We start from the raw sequence: 17,241 nt of genomic DNA on the forward strand, positions 1-17,241 counted from the left end.
TCCTCTCCCCGATTTACATTCTGACATTTATTACATGGTGACATTTTTACTGTGGGCAGGTTATGTAGCTGCTCCTAGGTGTTTTGGCTGTTAGAGACAGCTGTGAACAGCTAATTCCTGTCTGTGAACATTGTTACATTGTGGCAGTTTGCCCAGAGTACCGCGGTACTCAGAGCTTCTTGTGGGATGGGTTTCAGCACAAAATCAGTCATACAGCGCCCCCTGATGGTCTGTTTGTGAAAAGCATTCTATTTCTCATGTAAAAGGGGGTATCAGCTACTGATTGGGATACAGTCCAATTCTAGGTTGGAGTTTCTCTTTAAAGCTTTTCAAACTCCTTTCGAAAATCGCTGGGGAGCCAAATCTAGCTAAATTTAAAGACAATCTAATTAGATCAGTTTTTCTGTTTGTGTGGAATAGAAAAAGATGGTTACTTCAACACCCGAAGAATGACAAGGAATGCATTTACGTTCAAAAGTTGTCAGCTCTTAAAGTATAACTATAACTGCATAGGTCATCGATGCTGAAATCCTGAATGTTTCTGAAATCATATGTAATGCTAAAAAATGACCTTACCAATTCACACTTCAGCAAGCTGTTTTTCTAGATTTTCGGATTGTAGCAATAATCCACTTTTTGGTTCTTTTTAGTATATGGCACAGCTCCAGATGATCACCAACCCCTACATTTCTTTTTTTTGCAGTGAGTATTTCATTTTGCTGATAGACCTATTCGCGGCTGGCATTTTATTAGTGTGTCCATGCACATCCCGTGTTCCATCAATGCACTCCCAGCTAACAAAGACAAACCAGGAAAAAAAGAAGAGAAAAAAAACTAACTTTAAAAACTTTTTTTTCGAAAAACTGTGCCACAGATGCACATCATTTTGAGATTTTGTTTCCACCGTAAAAGTGTAATTACAGATTAAAGCTGAAGTCAGGAAATATATATGTGTACCTTTTTGAAAGATGCCCCCCCCCCCCTCTGCAGTAGGGACGAGCAGGCAAATGGTTTAAATTTTATCTTACGGGGAATTGGCCAATTTCTGCAAATACATAGACAGATGTCATATTGTGCAAAATTGCATTAAAAAAATACAGCTGACATAATCTTTAGGCCGGTGTCACACTAGAAACCAGCGTTTTGCTTGTGGAGTGATCTTGTGATCGCACTGCACCACTAAGAAAAGGCTTTGTAATTACCTGCGGCAATGCACATTAATGAGCCTTCATTGAATTCCTGCCAGCGATTTAGATCTGTAGCGAGGCTCTCTAGCGCTCACTTCCTGTGAAATACGAATTGCTCAGGTGTGTATTGAAAAAATATGCTTCTGCGCATGCGCACCGCAACGGGGATGTAAAACAGTTTAAAATATCTGCAGCGCCATTGACTTACATGACTTCTGGTTTCCGCACGTCACCGCGGATGCTCGCCCATAACTCTCTGTTGCCTTTGTGTCAGATGTAATGCTTTCGCACGACACATCGCAGCACATGCAATCTGAAATGCCCAATAGATTTTCATTGCTTTAGCATTACCCTGAGGTAAAAAAGGGTAACGCAATTCAATGAAAACACACTAGTGTGAAAGAAGTCTTAACGATCCCATGCCAATATACTCGGAGATGAACCCATGCCAATATCATGTAAGGTGAAGATCCCAGCCATGCAAACGTTGCTCACCGCCTTCAGCAATTGCTAGTTGCTATACTGAAATATAGCCCTTTACATTTACTGCAGGGGCTTCTTATTGATCCCTTAACAGACCCGATGGGAATCCTCCTCAGTCCCCACTATTATTCTTAGAATCACCAAATGTGTTGGGTATGCAAATCTGTATGGGGGCTTTGCTATTAATCTCTAAATTTGGCGCCACTGATTTAAATGCAATTCCCAGAAGTGTCTCGGTGAAAATTTGCAGTACCACGAATTAAGGTTTGAGGAATTTCTCAAAAAGGTGTTTTCACTCATCCCTATTCTGCATTACACACAAAAACAGAAACAAGGAGCTATGTATTGTATCAGAACCACTTGCCAACAGTGTTCCCATCAGTCAAGTAAACTCTTCTTTTGTAGAACCTCTAGCCCAGTTCTCCAGCTGTTAAGGAACTACAAGTCCCACGATGCATGTGCCTTTTTAAATCATGACTGTGGCTGTCAGACTCCTTCAATGCATTGTGGAACTTGTAGTTCCTTAACAGCTGGAGAGCCAAGTGTGTCTATCACTGCTCTAGCCTAATCTCAGGCACACCTCTGTAGGCTTCTGAAACCAAAAAAAAGTGTAATGCTAGTGATGTAGATATAATAAGAGATAAAGAGGATGCATCTGCAGCAGAGCCCCTGGACCTGACTTGCATGCTGACCACCATTGCAAGAAGCTTTACAAATAAAACTGAAACCTGGAAATGTCTTTATCCTGTTATGAATGAAGAAAATGGCTGTGGAATGTGGTGGGGTGGAGTGTATGTATGAGTAAATATTCTTTCTGTAATTAATGGAGGTCAGTTGCTTATAAGTGTATGTTAGGTTGGTAGCAGTTGGTTGATGGTGTAATGGTTAAGGGCTCTGCTTCTGACACAGGAGACCAGGGTTCGAATCTCGGCTCTGCCTGTTCAGTAAGCCAGCACTAATTCAGTAGGAGACTTTGGCAAGTCTCCCTTACACTGCTACTGCCAATAGAGCGCGCCCTAGTGGCTGCTGCTCTGCTCTGGCGCTTTGAGTCCGCAAGGAGAAAAGCGCAATATAAATGTTATTAGTCTATTATTAGTCTATGTTACAAGTCACCACACATAAATGTGGGAAGTATAATTACTTCAGTAGATTGAAAATGGCTCAAGCAACAATGGAGTCAAATCATAGGTGATTTCATGTGTCCACACCAGGGCCGGCCCGTCACTTTTTGCCGCCTGAGGCAAATTTGGCAGAGCTGCTGCCGCCGCCCCCCCCCCCCCCCCCCGTCCGGGGGGGGGGGGGGGGGCGGCCGCCGAGCCGGAGGGGTAGCGGGCAGGTCGGGGGTAGCGGGCAGGTCCCCCTCCCTCGCCTGGGTCCCCCGATCTGCGCTCCCCTCCAGCCTGTAATTAGTAAGCTGCTGCCAGATCGTAAGAGGCACGGGCGGGGAGGACTCACCTTTTCCGCGTTCCATCGTGCGCTCCATTGACGTCACTTCCTGCATCGCCGTCCACTTACAATACAGTGGGCGGCGATGCAGGAAGTGACGTCAGTGGAGCGCTCGCTGGAACGCGGAAAAGGTGAGTCCTCCCCGCCCGTGCCTCTTCTGGCAGCAGCTTACTAATTACAGGCTGGAGGGGAGCGCAGATCGGGGGACCCAGGCGAGGGAGGGGGGGGGTCCGACCCCCCTCCCCACCACTAGGCACAATACCCCCGACCTGCCCGCTACCCCTCCGGCTCGGCGGCCGACCCCCCCAGGCGGGTGCCGCCCTTTGAAGTTTGCCGCCTGAGGCAAATGTTTCACCCCGCCTCATGAGCGGGCCGGCCCTGGTCCACACATTAACTGTGATATTGAAGCTGCTCATGCTAGCAAAGTGGGAGATTTTTATCAACGCTACGGTACAATTACCTGATTCAAATGATAACTGAATCAACCAGAAAAAAATGTGATTCTTGCTTCATCTACAGGGGCGTTTCTTGGGTCCTTGGAGATCAGTGGCACCTGTGGGCACCAGGCGGGGAGGTACATGCAAAAAATGGGCGTGGCCATGCGGTGAGTGGGCGTGGCCATGGGTGGGGCCAAATGTACATGAACTTAGCAGCGGTGTAAGCTATGGATAACGGGCCTGCCCATCGAAATATTGGATGGAGCCCCCTGTCCTTTATTTTGATCATTTACAATCAGTATAGGCATAGATCAAAGATGTATACGCACATACAATTTTGATTGGTCAATCACTGACCCCCAATTTCCCACCCCCGTGCAGTAAGTGGGCCAACAGACAATGAATTTTATGAACAGAGCTAAAATTGGCTAATCAAAATTGTATGTGTGTACCAGGCTTTACAGCTAATACTGTACATACTGAAAGTAGCAGGGATCAGCATACAATACAGCTGGTTTACAATCAATAAAGGCACAGAGTAACACCTTACACTGTACACACTGGAGGTAAATCAGCACACAGTGCAAGCACTAGAGAACAGCGTATACTGTACATACTGTAGGCAGCAGAATTCAGCACACTGCAGCTAGCGTGCCAAAAATATGACGATCACGTTGTGCGGCGTGCTTATCGCGCCACATCAAAAAAATGGGTGGGCCATGGACCAGAATATAGGTGTGGTAACGGGTGGAGACAAATTTACATGAACCTAGCAATTGTGGGACATCAGATTAGGACAGTGGTGGCGAACCTTTTGGAGGCCGAGTGCCCAAACTGCAACCCAAAAGTCACTTACCGGTATCTATCGCAAAGTGGCAACAGCAATTTAAACTAAATACTGTACAAACGTTTTAACTCATACATGAACATTATGGAAAATCCAAGTTGAAAATAAACTGTGAAGATAAACAATTTCATCCATCCTACTCCTGAAAAATGTATTCAATTTTTTAGAACCTCCCAGTTTTATTTTCTGTTTTAAAACGCTAAAAAAGTAGGTTTAATGCTATTGTCTCATATGATAAGGATTCAGCTTTTCCCATAGTCTCGCAGTTAGCAATCATGTGACCCCCAACAAGACATATTCAGCAATCATGAGGCCCCCAACAAATCAGGAGGCCCCCAACAAGACAAATTCAGCAATCATGAGGCCTCCAACAAATCATGAGGCCCCCAACAAGACAAATTCAGCAATCATGAGGCCCCCAACAAGACAAATTCAGCAATCATGAGGCCCCCAACAAATCATGAGGCCCCCAACAAGACAAATTCAGCAATCATGAGGCCCCCAACAAATCATAAGGCTCCCAACAAGACACATTCAGCAGTCATGAGGCACATAAATAGACAGCATTTCACATAAATAGGCAGAATGCCCCCTTAATATGGTAGCCCCCCCCCAAGTTAGGTAGTGAGTGACAGGGACCCCCAGGTTAGCTAGTGAGTGACAGGCGCCTCCAGTTAGGTAGTGAGTGACAGGGACCCCGATAGTGAGTGACAGGGAGCACCTTTAGGTAGTGAGTGAGTGCCAGGGAGCCCCTTTAGGCAGTGAGTGAGTGACAGGAAGCCCCTTTAGGCAGTGAGTGAGTGCCAGGGAGCCCCTTTAGGCAGTGAGTGAGTGACAGGAAGCCCCTTTAGGCAGTGAGTGAGTGACAGGGAGCCCCTTTAGGGAGTGAGTGAGTGACAGGGAGGCCCTTTAGGGAGTGAGTGAGTGACAGGGAGGCCCTTTAGGGAGTGAGTGAGTGCCAGGGAGCCCCTTTAGGAAGTGAGTGAGTGCCAGGGAGCCCCTTTAGTGAGTGAGTGCGTGCCAGGGAGCCCCTTTAGGGAGTGAGTGCGTGCCAGGGAGCCCCTTTAGGGAGTGAGTGTGTGCCAGGGAGCCCCTTTAGGGAGTGAGTGACAGGGAGCCCCTTTAGGGAGTGAGTGAGTGACAGGGAGCCCCTTTAGGGAGTGAGTGACAGGGAGCCCCTTTAGGGAGTGAGTGCGTGCCAGGGAGCCCCTTTAGGGAGTGGGTGCGTGCCAGGGAGCCCCTTTAGGGAGTGGGTGCGTGCCAGGGAGCCCCTTTAGGGAGTGAGTGAGTGACAGGGAGCCCCTTTAGGGAGTGAGTGCGTGCCAGGGAGCCCCTTTAGGGAGTGGGTGCGTGCCAGGGAGCCCCTTTAGGGAGTGGGTGCGTGCCAGGGAGCCCCTTTAGGGAGTGAGTGCGTGCCAGGGAGCCCCTTTAGGGAGTGAGTGCGTGCCAGGGAGCCCCTTTAGGGAGTGAGTGCGTGCCAGGGAGCCCCTTTAGGGAGTGAGTGTGTGCCAGGGAGCCCCTTTAGGGAGTGAGTGACAGGGAGCCCCTTTAGGGAGTGAGTGAGTGACAGGGAGCCCCTTTAGGGAGTGAGTGACAGGGAGCCCCTTTAGGGAGTGAGTGCGTGCCAGGGAGCCCCTTTAGGGAGTGGGTGCGTGCCAGGGAGCCCCTTTAGGGAGTGGGTGCGTGCCAGGGAGCCCCTTTAGGGAGTGAGTGAGTGACAGGGAGCCCCTTTAGGGAGTGAGTGCGTGCCAGGGAGCCCCTTTAGGGAGTGGGTGCGTGCCAGGGAGCCCCTTTAGGGAGTGGGTGCGTGCCAGGGAGCCCCTTTAGGGAGTGAGTGCGTGCCAGGGAGCCCCTTTAGGGAGTGGGTGCGTGCCAGGGAGCCCCTTTAGGGAGTGGGTGCGTGCCAGGGAGCCCCTTTAGGGAGTGGGTGCGTGCCAGGGAGCCCCTTTAGGGAGTGGGTGCGTGCCAGGGAGCCCCTTTAGGGAGTGAGTGAGTGACAGGGAGCCCCTTTAGGGAGTGAGTGCGTGCCAGGGAGCCCCTTTAGGGAGTGGGTGCGTGCCAGGGAGCCCCTTTAGGGAGTGAGTGAGTGACAGGGAGCCCCTTTAGGGAGTGAGTGAGTGCCAGGGAGCCCCTTTAGGGAGTGAGTGCGTGCCAGGGAGCCCCTTTAGGGAGTGAGTGAGTGCCAGAGAGCCCCTTTAGGGAGTGAGTGAGTGCCAGGGGAGCCCCTTTAGGGAGTGAGTGAGTGCCAGGGGAGCCCCTTTAGGGAGTGAGTGCCAGGGAGCCCCTTTAGGGAGTGAGCGAGTGAGTGACAGGGAGGCCCCCCCCTCTAGCCGCCGCCGCCGCTCCCCCCCTACCTGTCAGCAGACCTCAGGATCAGCGGCGACCCGACCAGATGTACGAGCGGGCGCTGGACGCACCCGCTCGATATGCGGAAGTGATGTCACTTCCGCATATCAGTGCGGGCGCTGGGTCCTAGCGCCCGCACGATTGGTCGCCGGCTCGCCGCCTGATCCTGAGGTCTGAGACTGTCAGTGACGCGGCGGCTGGAGGGAGCCGCTGAGTCTTGACAGAGGGGACGGCCGGGCGGAGATCCGTGGCACCCCAGGAAAGATTGGGGGCACGTGCCCCCCTAAAACAGGGCTAGCGACGCCCCTGTTCATCTATGTCTCTCTATTGACTGAAAGCTAATGATTGATGATAAGCTATTAATCATAAGTGGTTACAATGTAATGCAGTTGGGTAAAGGGGCTGGATGTAGGTTGACAAGGAGAGGAAAGAAGGAAGTGCAACCAATAAGGGCTACGCCAATATACAATTTTCAGGGTTTTTCCAATTGCATGTATATCGCAAAACATCCTGCACTTTTGTTTCCATGTGTTCCTTGCTTCCACTGAAAATTGCAGCAAATTCACATTATGAAATTGCTACAAAATCCAATTCAAATGACATTGCAATTACATTTTGCTAGCAGGATATGGGGACCTGTTAACTTGTGATCCATTGCATTAGCAAGTTTGCTTCTATATTTTACAAGAACTAAATATCATTGCAATTTTTCATGGACATTAGTCATCATTGTGTTTTTGAAAATGCAGTTCTAAAAACAGAGGGTAGACTAATGATTTAACCACTTTAGGATCCTTGGTACGCATATCCACGCCCCTTTAAACTTCATGTGCGGATCAGGGGGGTAGATATGTGTACTGCTGCCTTACCGTCGCGTTCACGATCCCCGCGCTGTTTTCCGCCGATCCACCATCGCAGCCCCCTCCATCTGTGATCAGGATGTGAGGATCCTTTGATTCTCAATCCCGATCACCGTTCCCGTGTCTTCGGAAAGCTTATTAACGTCGCATAAGCTCTCAGACCCGACACTTCCGTGTTCGGCTGTGTTCTATTAATAGACACACGGTCTCAATAGCACTAGTAAAATACACCTATTTATGCCACTTTACTGTTTTCCATAGAAAGTTTATTATTATTTTTTTTAAATTACTTTTAACCCCTTCCATCGCTGCCCCACAGTTACGGAAATAAAACACTTGTTAAAAAAAAAAATTAAATTACATTTAATTTTTTTTACATAAATAGTTACCTTAGGGACTTTTGTAATATGGATATCATGAGAGTATATTTTTTCTAAAAAAAGTTCTTGGAATAAGTGAAAAAGTATTAAAAATCCCTAAATGGAAAAATGCTCCTTCATTTCCAGTTAAAATATTATCACCATACATTGCACTAGGGACACAATTTAAACGTTGTAATAAAACGGAAAATAGGCAAATGCGATTTTATTTTAAAACTATAATGGCTGAAAAATGAGAAATAATCTTTTTTTTCTTTTTTTCCTTATTGTTCCCTTGACAATGCATATAAAATAAAATAATTCAGAGCAAAAACTGCCATCCAAAGAAAGCATAATTTGTGGCGAAAAAAACAATATATAGATCATTTCAGTGTGATAAGTAACAAGAAAGTTATCGCTGAATGAATGGGAGGAGAGCTGAAATGTGAAAGTTGTTTTGGTTTTTAAGGGGAAAAACCTGTGATCCTGAAGTGGTTAAACAATGCTGCTGGCTGTATGAAATGTGTTAACCATATTTACATTTTCAAAGCCATAATTGTGCTGCCATACGATAAGTACATTGTTAAAAAGACTTATGTACTTAAACCTGCTTGATATTGTCTTTTAAAGTTGGATTAATTATTAACATAATTAATTATACATATCATACTTAATCCCTTTTTATGCAGCATAATAATATTTTAAGCATGTAGGTACATTTTCATTAGCATGTGGTATTTTTAAAGACAATTATGAGGATTTTTCAGTTAATGACTATGAATACATTTTCAATAACATTATTTTTTATTTGTAGCCTATAAAGAGCATAAATGAAACTAAAGGAAATGCAATAATTAAACATGGCTTAGGACCCATGCCTGTCATAAGCCTTCAGACAAGAATTAAAATACAAGTCCAACTTTCAATGAGCAAGTTCACATAGCATATAAAATTAGCACTTCTCAGTTCGCTAGTAGGCATGTTTCAGTAAATGTTTGGCTGGAGATCAAATAAAAACTGCACGTTTGCTTTTACTAAGTTTTAACGAATCCTTTATTTCAGTGCTGTGCAACTGGTAGCCCATGGGGTCACACCCGGTTTGCAAGAGCTCTTTTTGCAGCTGTTCTATTTGCTCTGTTACTCCATCTCCTGTCACTGTTTCTGTCTGGCTCACATTTTTTTGCTTCCCTGCTGCATTGTTCTGTTATCTGCTCGGCTTTGCCCCCCAAAGCTAGTTGCCTCTTTCCCCACACCAGCTTTGCTGCATTGATCCATGGTCTACTCACCGCTATCCACATATAGGATCTTTCTATAGGCTCCACTCCCAGCTAGTATTAGTTGTTTCTATTAGTGTTTTGGGTTCTTTTTGCCAGGCTCACCTCTTTATTTCCCCATTCAGCTCTGGCCAAGACGCATTGGGCCCTATGCAGTTAACAAACTCACCAGGGATAAGTGAAGCACTGGAGAGTTAAATTAGGCACCAGGAGCATCACCTAATGCAATTACACTTAACACAACCCAACAAGTTTTTTGCCCCCTATCAGGGGCGTAACTAGAATTAATAGGGCCCCCCTGCAAAAATGATAGCATGGGGCCCCCTTGGTCCCTGAACCCCATGCGGGTCACATGATCAGCAGTTGGCAAATGGCAGCAGAGTGTCCTGCTGTGAAGCAGCACCTGGAAGCAGGAAAAAATTACATATGCTCCTGCACACAGTTTTTGTGAGCGAACAGGATGTTTTTTTTGCTAGTTGGGAGCAATTCGAACTAGTCAAGTCTCTTGTGAAAAAAGCTATCTTTATTATTGCAAGCATGAATGTTCTCCCAGATATCGCCAATTATAATTGGCATCCACCCCTGCCGATTACCAATACATAGTGATTAAATAAATAATTCATAAATCACAGATGACACAGGCTCCACAAATATTTAAATGTGTATTGCACTATCACCATTCAGTCATAAAAAGTGTCCTGTGCTGTAAACATAAATACAAAAAAAGTTCTGTGCAAGCCCACGGCCCCACATGAAAAGCGCGGACGCGTGCATACACACATATATTTGCAAAATCCAATTCCACCTGCAAAAAAAACAAAAAAAAAACGCAACAATTCCTAATTCATGAACAAATCATACAACTCCAAAATTGATACAGTGTAAATATCGGGCACATATGTGCATGCACACCCCCTGTGATTGCGGCACTTTGCGCGCGCAAAAAGTCAGCGAGCGGCACTTCACGTGCTAACTGTTTAGCACGCCTGTGCTAACAGTTAGCACGGGTTTGTGAATCAAGCCCATTGTATTTATTCTTTTCCGGGTCAAAGAGTTCACTTCCTAACTTGCGTCAGGAAGTGAAAAAACAAAACGCTGTACAAAAGCGCTTTGAAAAGTGCTTTATACAAAATCACAGCGCGCAGCTAAGCGCCGGGTGGAGAAAAAATAGAAAATCGCTGCCATCAGTGACTTTGATTTTAGATGTGAAAAAAGCCTTAAAGGGAACCTATAACGATTGGTGTCAGCACACAGAGAGAATCTGATTATTGATGATCTGCAGAATCATCAACAATACAGATGTATACCTGATTATGGATGATCTGCAGAATCACCAAAAATACAAGTATGACTAACCTCTGGACACCTAATGAAGTGTAAGTGTTTGGTGCAACTGTAGGCTATCTCCCGTGGGGCGGGAGACACAGATAACTTCGTCCAGAGACCACCTGAGGAGCAGGTGGCCCTCGGCTGTGCAGGGACTATCTCCTTTAAGAGAGGGGATAGAGATAATCTGGCAGCCAGTGATTCTCTGGTAAACTGGGAATCAGACTGTACTGCAGCCAGAGGACTCCAATGGGATAGAGGCCACTGGCTGCACTGCAGGAAGGACTCTCTGAGGAGCAAGAGGTCCTTGCTGCTAACTGACACTTGGTGGAAAAGTGTCACGGGTAGTACAGACAGACTGAACACTCGAGGGATGAGTGACAGCCAGAAGGGTCGGGCAGGCCAGGTCGGCAACACACGAGCATATAAGGTACAAAGACAGAAGGCTGATTCGGTAACCAGGTACAGGCAAGGTTGGCAACTGGTAGGCAGATAGGCAGAGGTACTGAATCAGAAAGCAAGAGAGAGGTCAACAGAGCAAACGGTCATAACAGATATAAAGCACAATCCTAGTCTGGGGTGTGAGGTCCTTGGTCTCGACACCCGGGAACTAGTCTAAGGAATAACACAGTATCCTATGCTTGGGTGTGAGGTCCTTGGTCTCAACACCCTGGAACTGGTCTAAAGTATAACACAGCAATGACACAGTAATCTTAAGCTTGGGTGTGAGGTCCTTGGTCTCAACACCCCAGGACTAGTCAAAAGTATAACACAGTTAAATAACAAGAGCGTAGTCTGGCTAAGTGTGAATTTCCAGGTCCGCCTGGTTCTAACACACTGTAGGATCTGACTGAGGTCTGAGTGCTCAGACGTAAGTATTCGCAATGGCAGACAACCAGCAACTGACAAGCAGGATCTATATATACTACAGCGCTCCTCAGCGCCGCCCCAGCCACTCAGCCAATCAGGAGTTCCGCTGGTATCAGCTGATCATCCTGATCAGCTGATACCTCTCCTGCTGGCATAAAGGTGCTGTCTTCTAGCGCTTGCACGTGTAGCTCTCCATCTGTGTGCACTAGAAAGCCCAGGCAAACCAGACGCATGCTGCTGTGCGGAAACCGCTGGTCTGAACGCGGAGACAGCCGCCCCGCCACCAGACCGCACGGCGGCATTTCCGCTATTTATTACAGTACCTCCCCCAGAGTGGATTCTGGACACTTCCCACCCGGCTTCCCAGGATGTGAGTCATGAAATTCTTTCTTTAATTCCTCCGCATGCTTGCGACAATCTGGCACCCAAGTTCTTTCCTCCACACCATATCCTTTCCAGTGGACCAGATACTGCACATAATTTTGCACTAAGCGAGAGTCCAGAATCTTTTCAATCTCATATTCAGGTTTTCAGGTTGGTCATCAACCATCACGGGGGGGTGAGAGGAATCCATGTGCACTGCCGGCTTCAACAGAGACACATGGAATGATCTCACACCTCTCTTCTCATGCTGGCTGGGAGATCAATCGTATAAGTGACATTATTAATCTTTCTGGTCACTGGAAATGGTCCTATGAATCTAGGACCCAGTTTGGGTGACAGTTGCTTCAGGGCCAAATGCCGAGTGGATACCCATACCATGTCTCCCGGAGAAAACTTCCACTCTACAGACCGCCTTTTGTCTGCCTGTTTTTTCTGGGTCTGGAAAGCTTTCCCCAAGTTCCTCTTAACCATTCCCCAAATCTCCCTCAAAGCTCTCTGCCAATCCTCCAAGGCTGGGAAAGGTGTAGATGCCACAGGTAACGTGGCAAACTTGGGTGATCTTCCTGACACTACCTGAAATGGGGAAAATCCTAAAGAGGAACTTTTCAGGTTGTTGTGCGCAAATTCCGCAAATGGCAAAAATTTTACCCAATCGGACTGAGCATCTGTGACATAACATCAGAGAAATTGCTCCAGGGACTGGTTAACTCTCTCGGTCTGGCCATTAGTCTGTGGGTGGTAGCCTGATTAGAATGCAAGGTCCATATCCAGCTGATGGCAAAAAGCTTTCCAAAACTTTGATACAAATTGGACTCCCCGATCTGACACTACATTTTCCGGAATGCCATGCAGCCGGAAAACGTGCTGGATGAAGAGATCAGCCAATTCCTGGGCCGAGGGGAGTCCTTTTAATGGAACAAAATGAGCCATCTTACTGAATCTGTCTACTACCACCCAAATGACTGTCTTGCCCTCAGAGCTGGGGAGTTCTCCTACAAAATCCATGGACAGATGAGTCCATGGTTCACTTAGCATTGGTAAGGATTGTAAAGTACCCACAGGTGCCTGACGAGAAGGTTTACTCCTAGCACACACTGCACATTCCCTCACAAACTCCTTACATTCTGTTGCCAATGTAGGCCACCAAGCACATCTGGCCAGTAAATCCTGAGTTCTGGTGGCCCCGGGATGACCTGCATTCTTGTGGGAATGAAACAGATGTAAGAGTTGCAGACAAAAAGGTAGTGGTACAAACATCACCCCCTCGGGCTTCCCCTCTGGAACACCTTGTTGGTAGGGACTCAGAGTGACTGTCCAATCCTTCCAGGTCTCAGTGGCTGCCAGGACTACCCTCTGTGGTAGAATGGTCTCAGGGGCTGAGGGCTGTACTGTCTCGGGCTCAAAACACCTGGACAAGGCGTCGGCCTTGATGTTTTTACTACCAGGGGTATACGTTATAACAAATCTGAATCTTGAAAAGAACAAAGACCACCGGGCCTGACGAGGGCGAAGTCTCTTGGCGCCCTCTATGTACTCCAGGTTTTTATGATCTGTATAAACTGTGATAGTATGTTCTGCACCTTCTAGCCAATGTCGCCACTCTTCAAAAGCTAATTTAATAGCTAAAAGCTCCCGGTTGCCTATATCGTAGTTTTTCTCCATGGGTGAAAACCTACAAGAGAAGTAGGCGCATGGGTGGAGTTTGCCCTGCAAACCCGAGCGCTGGGACAATACAGCCCCCACCCCAACCTCTGAGGCATCAACCTCCACGATAAAGGGGAAGGTGACATCCACATGTCTTAAAATGGGTGCAGAACAGAACAGTTTTTTCAGTATAGAGAAAGCAGAATGTGCCTCTGCTGACCAGTGGTAAGTATCAGCACCCTTCTTGGTGAGACTGGTGAGAGGCGAGACCACTGAGGAGAACCCCTTTATAAATCTCCTGTAGTAGTTGGCAAAAGCCCAAAAATCTTTGGAGTGCCTTCAATCCCACAGACTGAGGCCACTCCAAAACAGCAGAGACTTTTCCAGGATCCATGGAAAGACCAGACGTAGAGATAATGTACCCCAAGAAGGCAACGGAGGTTACTTCGAAGAGACATTTTTCAAATTTAGCGTAAAGCAAATTCTGTCTTAACTTTCCTAACACAAACTTAACATGTTTTCGATGAAGAGAAGATCAGTATATCGTCCAGATATACTAAGACGAACTTCCCTCAATACCTCATTAATCAACTCCTGGAAGATGGCCGGGGCGTTACACAACCCGAAGGGCATCACCAGATACTCATAGTGCCCGTCGGGTGTGTTGAAGGCCGTCTTCCATTCGTCACCATCTCTAATTCGAACTAGGTTGTATGCGCCTCTTAAATCTAGTTTAGAGAAAATCTTGGCGTTGGTAACCTGAGTGAATAAATCATGAAGCAAGGCTAATGGATAACGATTTTTCACTGTAATCTTGTTCAAGCCTTGATAATCAATGCAGGGATGAAGGCCTCCATCTTTTTTTTTTACAAAAAAGAATCCTGCCCCTGCTGGTGAACGAGAGGGACAGATGAAACCCTTGACCAAGTTCTCTTTGATGTATTCCTGCATTGCCAGTTTCTCAGGCCCAGATAGATTATAGAGGTGACCCCTAGGAGGCATACAACCAGATCTTAAATCGATGGGACAGTCTAAGGTACGGTGAGGGGGAAGTTTATCTGCTGATTTGGGACAGAATATGTCAGCAAACTCTGTGTACTGAGTTGGCACACCTTTAACCTGAATCTTGGTGTTTCCTACGGTTACTTTCTGTCACGGAACAGCCGTGAGAAACGAGAACGCAATCGGTTTATTGCGCCGATTGCCCGTGAGTGTAGTCAGGCCAGCGATTTAGAGACTGACATTCCTGGTTTTTTTAAAGAGGCAGTTTTTTTCCCCTGTTAGCAGCTGGCAGGAAGACTGGCCCTGTGACTGCTGATTAAGCCAGAGGTGTAAACTCAAAGTTTGTCTAAGCTGATCTCACATTCAGATGTTAATTGAAGGAGCCAACAGGGCCTTTCATAGAGGGAGATCCCAAGAAGCAGACACAGCTGGACTCCAGTCAGCCTGGCTCCAGCCTTAGCAGGAAGAAATGAATGTACTATATAATCTTTTGCCCATTTACAGAATACAATAAATAGGGTGGTTATGAGAGCGGTATCATTGGATCCGTAGGGTCATGCTGGATCTCTTGATACCAGTCGAGAGGGGCCCGGGGCCCCTACAACCCAGGTATGAATCTACCCAGGACCCTGATCTGCTGCACTAGCCATGTCGGATATCATATTAATCTGTATTTTCCACCAAGTATGAAGCGGTTACCCCCCTAAATATAACGTGTATGATTCAGGAGTTACAGCATTTCATACGTTTAGCCCTAAAATCTCTCAGAGGGAATGGACTGGCATTGGTTGGTGACTCAGAGGGGCTGGCATTGCCACACCCCCAAACCAGCTTCATCAAAAGCACCTGGCCAGCAGGCGGGCTGCGAGTCCTCCCATTCCATCCATTTGAGAACATCCTGCGGCCAGCCAGAGGACATAGGGCTGGTGGCCATTTTGCTGACCCATCTGAAACAAAGGACACATGTGCTAGCAGCCATCTTGATTGGCATCTTCTGTAACCTGGAACAAAGAATTCTGCTGAACTTTGATTGAAACCAAGAGCTTTAAGAACTTGAAACCGTTTTGCTTGAACTTTATGATTTTCCCACAAAAGGACATATTTCCACAAACCATAAGTATTTTCTCCCTTTTTATTTCATACTGGCTATTACTGTCTTAATAATTTTGATTTTAATAATTGTCTGTATATATTAATTATTTATATTGCGTGAATAAACGACTTTCTCCAAGTCATTCACTGTCCGCTACCCTGCTTATCAGTACACACAGAACTGATCCCGGGTCTCTGAAGATACGCTACTGTTTGTTTGTTGTTGGCTAGACAGAATATCGTGTGTTTAACCGTTTTATTCGCAGGATTAGTCAGTCAGTGGGCTCCTCGGTCCCATGGTAACCGCGGTGGTGGCAGATCTACCCTGAACCAGTGTGTGAAGTTGTAATCACCCGTATCTCACAGGCGCCCTCGTGGTTTGTCTGCGACTATCTCTTAACGGTTCCGGCGCATTGACTGCGACCAAAGTTCGCACGATCTGTGCGCTGGCACCGTTTAGAAGGCTAAGTGCGGTCAGACCACTAAGGGCTCCTGTGACACTTTCGCTAAACCGTGATGATGAAAATGGGTAGACCAGCTCGTTAGCTGACCTGAAGCCCAGTCAATCTGAGGGGAGTGAAGTTGTAACCATGGCATGCCAAGAATAATGGTGGAGGTTGCCATACGCAGGACCAGAAACTGTAGACTCTCTTTGTGTAGCACCCCAACACTGAACATCAACTCAGGGGTCTGAGAAAGGGGATGTCTACTTTGCAGAGGAGAGTCATCTACCGCAGTGACCAAAACCTGTTAGTCTAACGGGAGTAGGGGAATCCCCAAATCTTTGCAAACTCTTAATCTATAAAGTTAGCCGCTGAACCAGAGTCTAGAAAAGCTTCAGTTGGAACAGTCTGACCCTCCCATGTGACAGAGCAGGGAAGGAGCAGACGATTATTGTTTAGAGGTAATAACTGCGCGCCTAGGGTATACCTCTGACTACACCTAGGCAGCAGCGTTTCCCGACTTTTTAGGACAATTCTGTACCTTATGACCCTCCTCTGCACAGTACAAACAGAGTGGTTCTGTTTTCCTGCGATTCTTTTCCACCCGTGTCAATTTTGAATGTCCAATTTGCATTGGCTCTGGCGGAGGTGACACGGGTGGAGGAGAGGCGTAGGAGACATATCTTACAGTATTCTTACCCCGGGTTTGTTTCTGATAGCGCAAATGGCGATCAACCCGTACTGCTAAAGAGATTGCCTCATGAATAGATTTTGGTTTAGGGTGTCCCAACATCAAATCAGAAACTGCGTCTGATAAACCTGATAGGAAACAGTCTAACAATGCGAATGACCCCCACCTAGCTGACACAGCCCACTTCCTGAACTCAGCTGCAGAAACTTCTAAGGGATCTTTACCCTGACGTAAAGTCTTAAGCTTCCGCTCAGCGGTAGAAGCAATGTCCGGATCATCATAAATTATGGCCATAGCCTTAAAAAATTCCTCAACTGATGACAAAGCCTCATGCCCTGCCTGGAGGCTATATGCACATGTTTGTGAGTCCCCTGACAAAAGGGTCTTAATAAAAGTAATTTTCTGTGCCTCAGTTCCTGATAAATTGGGTCTCAACTCAAAATAAGACAGTACTCGATTTCTAAAGTTCTGAAAGTCAGATCTATGACCAGAAAACCTTTCGGGTACAGACATACGCAAGTCTGTAACTGGAGGAGATCGCACTGCATTC

General features: G+C 46.8%; 1 long non-coding RNA gene across 1 annotated transcript in view; it reads right to left on the reverse strand.

Moving 5' to 3' along the window:
* Positions 1-582: 582 nt before the first annotated feature.
* LOC137539034 (uncharacterized) overlaps positions 583-17,241 on the reverse strand; it is a 139,317-nt gene continuing 122,658 nt past the window's right edge. Inside the window, exon 4 of the long non-coding RNA XR_011024918.1 lies at positions 583-794. This is a non-coding gene — a long non-coding RNA (uncharacterized lncRNA). The remainder of the gene's footprint in view (positions 795-17,241) is intronic.

This window comes from Hyperolius riggenbachi, chromosome 11 (genome assembly GCF_040937935.1).
Source record: "Hyperolius riggenbachi isolate aHypRig1 chromosome 11, aHypRig1.pri, whole genome shotgun sequence".
Classification (NCBI taxonomy): domain Eukaryota; kingdom Metazoa; phylum Chordata; class Amphibia; order Anura; family Hyperoliidae; genus Hyperolius; species Hyperolius riggenbachi.